We start from the raw sequence: 11,273 nt of genomic DNA on the forward strand, positions 1-11,273 counted from the left end.
GCATAGCCAAATCTGATTAGCTATATGGCATTACGATGTCCCATCATATATGATAGGATTGTATATGTGAGCAATTAAGAAAAATGAAAGAATCAGTAACTAACAGAAAAAATGCTCAGAAGTAGCAACAGTGAACAGGGGAAATGGTGGCACCGAAAGGATTAACAAATTGGCACTGTACTTGCACGGGATACACATTCTAGCTGTATCTGAAGTGAGCTGTGACTCACAAAAGCTCATAACCTACCACAAATTTTGTTAGTCTTATAGGTGCTACTGGACTCTTGCTGTTTTCAACTCCTACAGACAGACCTTTCTTGATCTATCTCCATGGGATACATAGTTTGCCTTTCTGATTTCTGAAAAGCCTTTGCATCTGTGTGGTGAGGCTGGAGCCCTGGGCAAAGAATACATGACACACAGCGTTGCTGGATGTAACGGGCCACAACTTGATTGATTACAGCCATTGGAGCATTTGCAAGGCGTAGGGAAACGGATCCGCTGCATTAAACAGCCTGCCGCCATTCGATGGTTGCTTCTCCAGCCCACCTGCTGGGCACTATAGTATGGCAGGTGATGTACTACCATCTCAGCATGGCCAGATGACTCCTCCCATGGCGAAGTCTGCAATGGCTATCCGAGGAGCATAAGCTTTGGCTTCGCCCCTGATCTTAAAAGAAGTGGTGTGAGCTACCCAGTCCACAACACTCACCTCAGTGGATTTGGCTCAATGTCTCAAAACTACCTAAAGTTGTGACATCCCCTCACCCCATGCGCCAGGCACACCACGGGAGGGAGGGAGGGGAAATTGCTCCTTCTTTTCTGCTGCTGCCCAAAGAATGGTTATGACCACATGGGCTGTTGGAGAGGAACCTGGCCCATGCTCACGCTCTCCCCTTATGCCCCAATGTGCTCCTTCCCTTATGACTCTTTGACTCCACCCCCAGCCTTGTCCCCGGCTGCAGCATTGCCCGCCTTGTAAACTGGCAATCCCTTTTTTTCTACCAACATATGTCACAGCAACAAACCATACCACATTTTCATGTTCTCCCCCAAGTGCTAGTAACTTGGTCCCTGGACTTCCTGGAGTACTGATGTCACTGGCGGGAGGCATCTGCACGCTCCTCAGTATAGGTGTTGCTCCTGAAGAACCGACGGAGTGGGAGTGAGACAGTGATATGGATTGGTTGGACAATTTGGTGTCTAGAGTCAAGTACTGTTTGACTTGTTGCCTTGGCGTTTGTTGAATGTGATATCTGGATGGGTTTTCAAAGTGTGTCTGGACCTATAAAGAGAAGAGAATCAATACCTATTTCTGTTAGATATGTCTGATTATTTTTGATAACATAATTCTGAGAGTATAACCCACACACCAGGTAAACTTTACTTCCACTTAAAATGTTTCTATGCCCCACCAATTCCTAAGATGGAAATGTAAACATGTAAGTTGAACTAAGCTGTGTTTTTTTCAATATCCATCTCATCTAAATCAGCAATATGACATTTTTCAGTAAACAGAATATCAGTCTTGAAAATTTTTAAGCCTCTCAATTTCTCTGTTCCCCAAATTAATTTTTTATGTTACAGACTTATTCTACCAACAGAAACAAATGGGGAAGAGCAAAAACAGAGTATTCTAGCAGATCACATTTTTAAAGCCACTTTTTAGCTGAAACCTATACAATACACAAACATAGAACAAAAACATCAAAGACCGTTTCTCATCACACAGGCATTTAATATAAAATAACTGAATTACTGCTTTTGAACAGGAAAACAGGGAACAGATTTTAAACGCGCTATTCAAATTGCTACTTCAGTCAGCTAGCTCACCTGATAGGAAGAGCAATCTGTCAAATGAGGCATTTTCCTGGTGCCATACAAATAACAATCCCAGAAATGTTGTCTTTGCTGATCGCTAACCAACCCTAAGCAATGTAATCATCTCAGCAACTCTTTTAAGGACTGGCAAGGCTTTAGAGATGACAGCGAGACTTTATAATGTAAGTGGTCATGCCAAAAAACAGTTAATTGAGTAAGTCTAGGTCATCCTTTGATTGTGCAGATGGACAGCTAGTACTTCAAACAACTCCCGTCGAGATCCATGAAACAGTCCTACAATTTATCTACTACAGGGACGCAGATTATACAAGTCTGTACTGTCCCATTCACCCTCTGGCTATCTTGTCGTGGTATAGTATGACTAATGCCAAATTTCTCCTAATCGATTAAGTGATCCTTAACATTGAAACAATGGAAAGACTTATCCCTTAATATTATATTATTCTACTTTATATCATACATACTTTCACAAAATGACATTAGCGACATTTTGACTGATTCTGTAGCATCTTAATATTAATTGAAGTTTATTAAAAAAATTTCATTTAGGACACAATCCAGCCAAAATTAAGTGCTTTTACATTACACTGGTTTCTGTGGAAAAGACAGATACATGAGGGGCAGTGTGGCGTAATGGTTAGATTGTCAGAGGATTAGGAGACCCAGGTTTGAATCCCTGCTTCACCTTCGGGCCTTGCTAGGTGATTTGGGGCTAGTCACTCTTTCTCAGTATAACATATATCACAGGGCTGTTGTTCTAAGGATTAAATTGAGGAGGGTAGAATGATACAGTAAGTGGCTTTTGGCCCACAATATCTAAACTACATTATCTTTAAAAAGTATATAAAAATTACCTTAAAATTATGTAGAAATATGTACTTTTTTGGATTCCCGTTCTAAGATTCCAGTGGAACTATCTGTCAAGCACACTGAATTGGGATCATTACAATCTTACCTCAAGCCCTTTCATGCCATACTGCTTTTTTCATGCCAGAGTTGCCACTTCCTCTCCCGTGTCACGAGAGTTTTTGCAATTTTTTAAAATCATCAATTGCATATCAATGTATTGACCTACCATTGTGATAACAGACATAGCAAATTCTCTGAATTCCCATCCTTCCTTTTTCAAAAAGGTAAGTCCCTGGTCCCTTCCCTTACAGAGAAATATGGTAAAACACATCTGTCATGATCTGGCTGTACCAGCAAGGCCTAGCAAGTTCTCAGAAGCCTGTTAGCAGTGGGAGTAGGCCTGCCTACAATTCCCAGAAGCCCCTGAGCCGTTTTGGCACCCTTTTTGGCCAATCAGAACACAGGGGGCTGGTGCTATATAAGTCTGGGAGGGAAAAGGCTTGGGTTCTTTCTCCCAGGGAGCAGGCCCGAGGAGGTTTCTGCTAGGGAGAGACACCCACATCCAGGTAGATTGAGAGGGCAGGACTGGCAGACAGAGGGACAGTGAGTTTAGTCACACTAGGGCCTTTTGTTTATTTTGCTTTCACCTGTCTATTGTTGCTAAGGCACCTTGCTTGCTTGTTTGCTTGTTGTTTGTTTAACTGACCTCCTTGTAAAGAAACCCTTTTGTTTGTTGTTACTCTGCTGGGTCCTCACGCCTGTTTATTGGCCAAGCTACGGAGGTCAGAAGGGTTGGGAGGGTACTCTGGGCCTTCCCAAAGGACCCTAAATCCCAGAGTGGTGGCAGCGTAAGGTGGTTCACCCCAACTGAGGCGTGACAACATCTCTGCAATGGAAGGGGCTAGAGATGTCCTTTTTTAAAAAAAAATGAAAGGTGAGAATTCAGAGACTCTGCTGCATCTATTATTACAACAGTAATATCAATATGAAAACGATGATTAAAAAGATAGAAAAACAGAAGGGGGGAAAGGAAGGTGGGGGAGTGAGTGGTTTGATGAATATCCAATCATCAAAAATTGGGTTGGAGGTGGGTTCGGGTGAGCGAGACAAACAAAAACAAAAGAAACATTATGCATGATGGGGGAAATGGACTCAAAATCCGCTTCTAGACAAAGATTGGGGTAAAAATGGGCCATTTCCACACGGCATACCTCTCTTTGTAATGTCCCGGTAGATCACGCAAAAACTGCGGAAGATCGCATTTCCTCGCATAAGATTTGCGCGATGTTACGTGACGATGTGCAAATCTCGCGCAAGGAAACACGATCTTCCATGTTTTTTCACGATCTACTGGGACATTACGAAGAGAGGTAAGCCATGTGGAAACAGCCATGGTCTCAAAAGAACTGGAAAAAACCTAGGGATAAACCAAAAAAACTGGAAGCAAAAACTAAAGGCAAAAAACTATATGTGGAAATCAGAGGATAAATCAGAGCAGTATGGAGACAGTTTGGACAGAAAAAAACCTGGGTGGAAAACCCCTGTGTTGTACATTTCTGACAATCTTTTGCAACAACCTCCTGTCGAACTGCTTTTCAGTTTTACTTTTGCTCATTGTTTCTTACACCATGTCATTGCTAAGACTTTTTCAACTTCAACAACATGAATTTCAATTTTGTCCCAATACTTATGTTATGATTTAGCTACCAATTTATATGATCAGAATCTCATTTCAAGCTGGGGAAAAAAGGAACCTGAAATGAAGAAATGAAGCCAACAAACCATGTCAAAACAATCAAGGAATTTGACTTTCTACATAAAATCCTGTTGGTTATAAGCAGCTTCAGATTCATCGCAAATACATATAAAACATAAATTAATGTAGGTTTGAAGACCATCAAATTATAGGATGTCTGTGTTCAGAACTACATGAAATGGGAGTGAAGTGAGATTAATACACACCAGTTTATATATGCTTTCCATAAAACTGATCACCTTTGATTGCTGCCAATGTTCTTTGATTTAAATATGAGACACGCACACAGTGCTCTTCATTATGTAGTTTTGCCAATGAAAAGCAAGGCTCAGTTTAAACAAGCAGCACAAATGCTTGTTTAACCCTACTTCGTTGTCCTCGGTTCTCTGGTTTGTTAAGACCTAGCCAAGCAAATTGAGAACCTGCCTTATGAAGAGAAGATTAGAATTCTGTCAGTAAGCACATTTCCAGGATCATCATTTTTTCCAGTTAGAGGCTTTCAAATGTGGACCAAGACACTGTGAGGAAGGAGCACCCCACATGGCAGGTCTTCCCAGTTCTCATCTCTTCTTAAACTGAGGTAATACTGACATGAAGATTCATCACAGTGTAAGTCCCTCTCATGTCCTCCGCTTTTTGCATTACCTCAGCAGCACAGGAGGGAACTACTGGGAAGTTCTCACATTGCCAGAGCAACATAAGAAGGGTATCTAAAGAACAAGGTATCCCTGAAGCAGAGATTAGAACAGGATAGGCAATTTATTAGTGGTATATGCCACAACATTTTGTTTGGCATTCAGGTCTGGTTCTCCACCTAGGGAAATGTGGCAAGCTTCTAAAGTGTTGACAGAATCACTAGGACTCGCCTTCCTCCTGGTGTGTTTGGTCAAGGACAGCCCTCATCTCCACACACTTCCATTTGCCAGCACACCAATATCTTCATACACAAACATTTCAGGTGGTGGTGGTGGTGGATTTTCCGGGCTGTATAGCCGTGGTCTTGGCGTTGTCATTCCTGACGTTTCGCCAGCAGCTGTGGCTGGCATCTTCAGAGGTGTAGCACCAAAAGACAGAGATCTCTCAGTGTCACAGTGTGGAACAGAAGTTGGCAGGTAATTTATATCTACTCAAGAAGGTAGGGTTGGGCTGAGTCATCCTGTAAGAGTTTCCCAGGGTGTGGAATGCTGATGGAAAAAATAGTTCTAGAACAGCTCTAGAATCAGCACCCCACAAACCTACAGTCTGGTTCCAGTTCATAGATGATACCTTTATCATTTGGAGCCACAGTGAGGAAGAATTGATGGAGTTTTTAAACCACCTCAACAATATCCACCTGGACATACAATTAACCATGGAGAAATAAATCGGGGGGAACTTCCATTTCTAGATACCTTGGTCATCCGCAAAACAAACTTTCAGTTAGGTCACAATGTCTACAGGAAACCAACTCACACAGATCGGTACTTACACAATAACTCCAATCACCACCCTTGACAGAAAAAAGGCATAATAAAAACATTAGTAGACTGTGCAAGACGGATATGTGAGCCGCACTTTATCGATGAGGAAACTAATCATCTAAACCATGCACTTCAAGCAAATGGCTACTCCAGCATTGAAATCAGAAGATCAATTAAACCAAGGATAAATCAAACAACTAAGGAAAAACAGTCTCCCACAGGAAAAGTGTTTTTGCCATATATCAAAGGAATCACTGATCAGATGGGAAAGCTTATGAAAAAGCACAACCTTCAAGCAATATTCAGACCCACCAGAAAAATACAACAGACGCTATGATCAGCAAAAGACAGTAGAGACCCCCTCACCTCTGCAGGAGTATACCGCATACCCTGCAACTGTGGACAAGTTTACATCGGGACCACACAGCGTAGCATCCAGACAAGAATAAAAGAACATGAAAGACACTGCAGACTTGGCCATCCGGAAAAATCAGCAGTGGCTGAACATAGCCTAACTCAAACAGGACACAGTATCCTATTCCAGGACACTAAAATACTGGACAACACTTCCAACTACTTTGTCAGATTGCACAGGGAAGCCATTGAAATTCATAAGCGTAAGCACAATTTCAACAGGAAAGAAGAGAACTTAAGAATGAATAGAGCATGGCTTCCAGTCCTGAAAAACACCAGACTAACAAAATACTCTATACCTGACAATAGCACTGCAGAGAAGATTAGCATATCAAGCACCAATCCATATGCAAAAGAATATGGATTGTATCCTCAGGATACAGTGAAGGATACCCTGTATCCTCAGGATACAGTGAAGCCTCCTGCCATTAGCATTCCACACCCTGGGAAACTCTTACAGGATGACTCAGCCGAACCCTACCTTCCTGAGTAGATATAAATTACCTGCCAACTTCTGTTCCACACTGTGACACTGAGAGATCTCTGTCTTTTGGTGCTACACCTCTGAAGATGCCAGCCACAGCTGCTGGCGAAACGTCAGGAACTACAACACCAAGACCACAGCTATACATCCCGGAAAATCCACAACAACCATCGCTCTCCGGCCATGAAAGCCTTCGACAATACATTTCAGTTGGATTTGACTCTTAATCAAACAAGGTTGCCTACCCCTGAATGAGATCAGATTTTAAAAGTTGTCTGGCTCAATTTGAATATTCCCATTTTGATTTTGTTTCTCTGTGGAAAGAAACAAACCGTGAGTGTTTTTGCACCAGTTTCCTCATGCTGAATTTTCCTATCAGAATCCAATATGCCACAACCATGGCATGGCATGGCATGGCATGTATGCAAATATCCATGGACTTTGTGGAGTGGAGCTTCCCCTTCTTGTTGCAGGCCACTGGTCCTTGAGGAATCAGTGGTCCTTCAAGAATAACAAAGGGGAAAAGGGCAGAATGATCAGGCATCACTACCCTCTTTCCACTATCATAAATATCACTGTATCAGAGATTGGATAAATGCCTACATAAATAAAACAAGAAACAAATGAATAATTCACCAAAGCAATGAAAATATGTCAAATAAAAACTATTGAAAATGATAAAACCAAGGTTTGTTAGATACACACACAAGTTTTTCTTTTGTCTCTTTATGACAGAGTACGTTACCAGCTGGAAGAAATAATGTGGATTGAGAAGTGTGTGCCCAAGATTTCATAGTGGTTCTGTTTCATACTAGTTTTATATGAGTGGGTTATATTTTACAATTTCGACACATTCAAGCGTAGAAGGATCATTTATCTACACCACTTGTTTTGTATATATTTATATTTCTTGTGAATATTTGCCCATGGTCATTTTGCTCTTGTGTAATTTCCCTTTATTATTCCATGGTGGTGTCTTATCAGGTATTACACATTCCAGATACAGTTTGTTAAGATTCTGTTTTTTGTAATTACTAGCCTATGGGTTTTTTTGTCTCATCTCTTGACAACTCTTTTCTTCGGCTTGACATCTATATAATAGAGTAGAGCCCTGACCTGGTTAGCTTAGCCAAGTTCGATTTTATCAGATCTTGGAAGCTAAGCAGGGTTGGCCTTGGCTACTAATTGAATGGGAGACCTCCAACGAATGTCGCTATGCAGAGTCAGGCAATGGCAAACCTTCTCTGTTAGTCTCTTGTCTCGAACCCCCCAGCAGGACTTGCCACAAGTCAGTTACAACTGGATGGCACTACACCAGTAGAGTAGGATGTGTTTACAAGACAGTTGGAAACAAATTAAAAATTTCAGTCACCATTTGGGTGATATTGCAAGAAAGTAATCATGCATCTTTGGTGGCTTCTGAAAAGCTTCATTGATTTATAATGTGGCTGAAGATCAGCATCATTTCTCCCATGAGTCAGTCCTATGTAAATCATATTCAATTGGCTACCAAGATTAGTGACTGATAAATATTTTAACAGACATACTCTTTGGAGTAGGGATTCACTTCCCTCTCTGTCCATCCATACTCTATTGTCACTTGGGCCGTTTTCACATGTGCCCTGGGAGATCGCGCAAACTCATGGCATGAATTGTCTTCCTAGCATGATATCCTGGCACGATCCCCTTTAATGGCCCGATGGCATAAGAAAAAGCACCATTAAACAGGATTGTTTAGGAAGACTAGGAAGACGCTTTTATGTCATGAGTTTTGCGCGATCTTCCAGGCACATGGCCATGTGAAAACAGCCTAGTTGTCACTAGAACAAAAAATGCCACGCTTAGCAGACAATATAAAATTAGCTCACAGAAGAAACAAGACGTTTCTCTTTTTTTATAAACTCTCAGTGGTGAGGAAAAAGACACCATGCCCAGTTCTGTGACATTATCCTAAGACATAAAAGGCAAACCATGTTGCCGATGACTCACTTGTTATCCCTTGGAGGTTGCCTGCCCCTGGCAGGCTCCCAGGAAACATGTGCCATGCATGCGCTCCCTGGGAGCACGGCAACGTCACTTCCAGAAGTAATGTCATTACACCGGCCAAGGGGGCATTCCTGCACTTTGTTTGGGGCCAATTTGAGTGCTTGCGCAGCCAGCGAAGGGACATCACTTCTGGAAGTGACATCACTGTGTGAGCCCTGGGGAGCGCGCATGCAAAGTGCACACGTGAAGAAGGACCTCTTGCTCAACATGAGGTAAGTGCCAGCTTCCCTATCCTCCTGGTGGGAGGAGAGAGGGGCCTGACAACCCTAGCTTGGCCAGGTAGGGCTTTTGAAAAGTATGGCTTCTGATTGGCCACTGGAGTGTTGATTGACTGGGCAGATTTTTAAAAGCATTGCTTTTGCAGAAACTGCTTCCACAGCACAAGGATTTTCACTGTGTGACTGAAGGTAAGCTGTAGCAGCCGTTTTGTGGCTGGCTCTGTCTCCTGCAGCAGCCATTTTGTGGCAGCCATATTGTTACTGCACCCACTACATGGTGTTGGAATTATAAATGTTCCTGCAGGCTCAAAAAGGTTGGAGATCCCTGACCTACCATATATGGAGAGTCCAGCTTTTATTCCAGTGTGAAAACCTGAGCAACTGTACCACCCTCAGTGGTTTCACCTTCTACATGCTGCCATGTCATAAGCCACCAAAGTAACTTAAAAAAATTAATATCTATAACTTACTGATCCTCCATTTTTTCCTCACAACAATCCTTAGAAGCTAATTAGACTGAGGGAGAGAGACTAGCCCGAAGTCACCCAGCAAGCTTTCATTGCAGTGAGGATTCAAACCTGGATTTCTCATATCCGAGTTTAAACACTATACCACCACCATGGTGTAACAGCTATGTTCTAAACCACTTTGGCCGCTTTCCAAGAAGAAACTCCCCACTCTCTCCTGCTCCAGGCCTCAAGAAATAGATTTTCCCATAGACAAAAGACTTACGGTAGATGACAGGAACGTCTGCAGCTAATATATAATATTATAATATATAATTATAGCTAATTTTTAAAAACATAGTACTGGTTTATTTTCTTGATCCTTTCCTATGACTATAGAACATCCTTTATATTCATACACACAATGAGAAATTACAGAAGAATATCTGTCTTGCCTAGAAGAAACATTACTGTGTGTGCTTTCAAGTTAAAACAAAACACTCATGTGACATGAAATACAGTTTTTTACATTCAATTCGATGTTAACCTTTGACATCATATTCACCAACATATTTTAAACAAAAAGGGAACAGGCTCAAGAAACAACTGTTTTCATGATCCCTCCGTCCTCTTTTACAGCATAAGCCATTCAAAGCTTACCATTTAAGTGACTATTTTAGTACCAATATTCTAAAAATATCCTATCTTATGAGGGTAGCCTTTACATTCTCTCTGTTATAGCTGTCAGTCATTATTAAACCATTGTAGCTCACGGACAGTTATCTTTAGACACTGTGACTCTTGCAATGCTACGGCACCCACACAAAGAGCTATTGAGTCAATATAAATGCCAATATGGTAAAGTCAATCAAGTGCTGGACGGTCTGAAAAAGTCTGGGTTGAAAATTCCTGCTCAGCCTCAAAGCTTGTAAGATGACCTTACACCAGTTATTCTCCTTCTTCCCTCTCAGCTTAACAAGGGTTGAGGTTAGTTGAAATGGGGTATCTCCCTGTATGCCATCTGGAGAAAGGGTGGGATTTAAAAATGAAATACATAAAGTAATAAAATCACTCGTATGTGTCAATGACAATCTCGTAATGCATACAACACTCTGGAAATTTGTAGGCATTTATGTTTCCGCCTTAGATGTAACAGTGTTCACACACACACAGGCAATACTGAACTAGCAATTTTTGTTCAGTTCAGAACAATATGGTTCCTTCATGAGATTTTTTAATTTTAACTTTATTTATACCCTGCCTTTCTCCCCGGTGGGGACCCAAAGCTGCTCACATCATTTTTCCTCATAACAACCCTGTGAAGTAGGCTAGGTTGAGAGTATGTGACTGGCCCAAGGTCACCCAGTGAGCTTTCATGGCACAATGGGGAATCAAGCCTAGGTTGCCCAGATACTAGTCCATCACTTTAACCACTAGACAGCACTGGTGATTAGCCTTAAACCAGAGTTCAAATTCTGATCAGGGCTCTGTGCACTCTCCCTTCTTATGTGTATTCCTCATACCAACTTCACAGAAGCACCTTTCACAAGTTACAGTAAATATACATACAATCTGCGTTCAGTGTATGCTTGTTTTTTTCTTTATACATGCAACAGGTAATTCTCATAGATACTTCAAATAAGTACATGATGTCTCTGACGCAAGACTAGGACCTTGGCAACCTAATCCCCACTCATCCATGGAGGCTCCCTGGGTGACCTCGGGCCCTTCACATTCTCTCCATCTAACCTACACCAT

At 41.7% G+C, this 11,273-nt stretch overlaps 1 protein-coding gene across 1 annotated transcript in view; it reads right to left on the reverse strand.

Moving 5' to 3' along the window:
- TFEC (transcription factor EC) overlaps positions 1 to 1,095 on the reverse strand; it is a 49,806-nt gene extending 48,711 nt beyond the window's left edge. Inside the window, exon 1 of the mRNA XM_054988729.1 lies at positions 1,034 to 1,095. The gene's annotated coding sequence lies outside the window, so the exon portion shown is untranslated. The remainder of the gene's footprint in view (positions 1 to 1,033) is intronic.
- Positions 1,096 to 11,273: the final 10,178 nt, after the last annotated feature.

This window comes from Eublepharis macularius, chromosome 9 (genome assembly GCF_028583425.1).
Source record: "Eublepharis macularius isolate TG4126 chromosome 9, MPM_Emac_v1.0, whole genome shotgun sequence".
In the NCBI taxonomy this organism is placed as follows: domain Eukaryota; kingdom Metazoa; phylum Chordata; class Lepidosauria; order Squamata; family Eublepharidae; genus Eublepharis; species Eublepharis macularius.